Here is a 3,413-nt window from a genome sequence, read left to right on the forward strand (position 1 = left end):
TGAAATGGCTTGCCCATTGATCTTTTTCTTTCATCTCTTGCTTCACTTTCCACCTTTCTTTTCTCTTTGCTCAATTCTTCAGCCTTGATAGCTCTTTCAACTAGTACCACTAACTCTTTAATTTCAAGAATTCCCACTAGCAATCGGATATCCTCGTTTAATCCATCTTCAAACCTTTTACACAATGTAGCTTCATTAGATACACACTCTTGGGCATACTTGCTTAATTTGACAAATTCTTGCTCATATTCGGCTACCGTCATGCGCCCTTGTTTCAATTCAAGAAACTCTTTTCTTTTTGATCAATGAAACGCTGACTCACATACTTCTTCCGGAATTCTTCTTGAAAGAAGTCCCATGTAACTTTCTCTTTAGGCACCACTGACACTAAAGTTTTCCACCAATTATAAGCCGAATCCCTCAGCAATGAGATAGCACATTTGAGACTTTCTTCTGGAGTACAAGATAATTCATCCAACACTCTGATAGTATTATCAAGCCAGAACTCTACTCTTTCAGGATCATCATTTACATTAGCTCGGAACTCTTCGGCTCCATACTTTCGAATTTTGTCCACTGGAGGCTTTGACAATTTTAACACTTCAGTTTGTTGAGGAGCTATGGGAACAGCTTGAGGAATAGGAGGGGGTGGAGGAGGTTGAGCATTAGGATTAGTTCTAACAAACTCAGTGTACCAATTGTTCATCATTTGGAGAAAAGCTTCTCGAGCCTCATCTCCTTGACCCTGAGTCTCGAATCGACTTTCAACAGGCACATTACTTTGAGCATCATCAGCTGTATCTCGGTTAGAATCCATTACTATAAAAAAAACATTTTAAGATGTCAGGAGTCGTCACACTATCATTATTCAATTATGGCATGTATAGATAGTCTATTACACTCGCTACGTTAGTCCGAGAATCGATTAAACCGTAGCTCTGATACCACTAAATGTAACACCCCTTACCCGAGACCGTCTCCGGAATCGAGTACGAGATGTCATCCAATTTAACTTACCGATTCGGAGCATAAAAATTTGCTTTTAAAATTAAATTCACTGTTCATAACAACACTGTCCACCTGCGCAACTGTCACTAATTTAATTATAACTTGAGTTACGAAACTCAAAATTTAAATCCGTAAATTTTCCGTGAAACTAGACTCATATTCCTACTTACCATAAAAGTTTCAGAATTTTTGACTTAGCACATTAGTACAGTTTATTCATTAAAGTATCCCCTGTTTCACAGCTCGACAGATCTGACCTCTTGGCGCTAAAAATCAAATATCTAATTGTACAGAATTCATATAAGGTTACCATTAATTTATTTTGAAAATAGACTCACTAAGGAATCTAAACATATAAATTATGACCTATAATTATTTCTGTACAATTTATAATGATTTTCTAAAGTTAGAACAGGGGACTTCAAAAACCATTCTGACCCTGTCTCACTAAAATTTAAATATCTCAAAATATAAAATTCCTTTGCCTACACCGTTTCTTTCATGTAAAAATAGACTTGATAAGCTTTAATTCTATATATCATTCACCCTCTAATTCCATTTCTACTATTTATGGTGATTTTTCACATTCACGTCACTGCTGCTGTCAAAGAAACTGCTTCTTTGAATTAGTTACCATTTAAACATACATAACTCCAAAACATATTCTTTAATAACTACTTCAATAGCTAACATTAGCCATATCATTTGGACATGCTCAAAATGATTAAGACTCTATACATGCCATAGTTTAAACATTTTGAAAAGCACATAATACCGAGATGGTTATGATAGTGTGATACGAGCTCCGACGGTCCACTATTCGATCAAGTTCAAATCACTATAAAACAAAGGAAAGAAAGAGATGTGTAAGCTATAAATAGCTTAGTAAGTTACATGTAAACAATAATTACTCAATTAATAATTAACACTTTTAACATATAACTAATCAAAATATTTCTTAGCAATTTCAATCACTTACACATACACAATCTTACCAATTCACTTGCATATACATTTTCACACTTAACATTTCATATTCACTTTAATTCATTATTAATCCCGTTGAACACTTGGAATATACACGGATACGTAGAGATTTAGCACATAAGTGCCACACTGATATGTAGCCGAAGCTACCACTGATATGTAGCCGAAGCTACCACTGGATGTAGCCAAAGCTACCACTGAAATGTAGCCGAAGCTACCACTGATCAATAACACTGGAAATGTCCACGGGTCTGCTCACACAAGCTGTCAGGTGTCTGCAACACATGCTAGATCACCCAGCACCCGGGACTCACTGTAACACTGTAACACTGGTCTCTAGTGACATGTCACTTGTATCCAATTCTATTCCTAAGTTCAACCGGGAATTTACACTTAACACTTTATTTTCAACACTTTATCACTTGAATAATTCATGAACAACTTTCCTTCCACATTCAATATTAATTCACATATCAAATATAATTCACAATTTATACAAATATAACTATTATTTACATATAACTTACCTCGGATGCAAAACGACTATTTTTGTAATTTAGTCGATAACTTTCTCTTTTCCCCGATCACTTGCACTATTTCTTCTTTCTTGATCTATATTAACACAATTTAATACATTTTATCAATATTCCATTCAAATACAATTCATACACAACATTTTGACACATTTACATTTTTCCCCATAACTTTTCAAAAATTCCACTTTTGTCCCTAAGCTCGTAAAAATAAAATTCTCTAAATTCTTAAATTTCAAACTTCACTAAATCATATTTCATGCTCATAACGGGCCTCAATTTCACAAAATCACAACTTTATGCACACTTTACCATCTTTCACAATTTAGCCCTTTTTCAACATTTTTCATTGAAATTCATCTAGTAAAACTTGTAATTAACACTTCAAACATTCATTATCTAACATCACTAATCAATTTACAATTATATCATGAATGGGTCAATTTTTAAACTTTAATTTCATTTAAATTAAATGGTAGAAACATGAAATTCAAGCTTCAATAAGCATAAAAATACGAAAATAATTAAAAACGGGGCAAGAAATCACTTACAATTGAGCTTAGGAAAATCAAAACCCTTAACTATGGTAACCTGAAACTTTCGGCAGCAAGCTTCTGATTTTTTTGAAGAAGATGGACACTTATTTTCTCTTTATTTTGTCTTTTACCCAATTTGGACAAAAATGCCCTTGACCCATTACTTAGATATTTTTCTAGAAATACCCTTTTGTGTCCATAACACTAATTTATGGTCTAATTTCCACATAAACACTTCCAATTTCATGCAATAATTCAATTAAGTCATTTAATCACTAATTAGACACACTTTGCATTTTTCTCAATTTAGTCCTAAAATTTCAATTAAGCACTAAAGTATTAAAATTTC

The sequence above is a fragment of the Gossypium hirsutum genome, chromosome D04 (genome assembly GCF_007990345.1).
Source record: "Gossypium hirsutum isolate 1008001.06 chromosome D04, Gossypium_hirsutum_v2.1, whole genome shotgun sequence".
Lineage (NCBI taxonomy): Eukaryota > Viridiplantae > Streptophyta > Magnoliopsida > Malvales > Malvaceae > Gossypium > Gossypium hirsutum.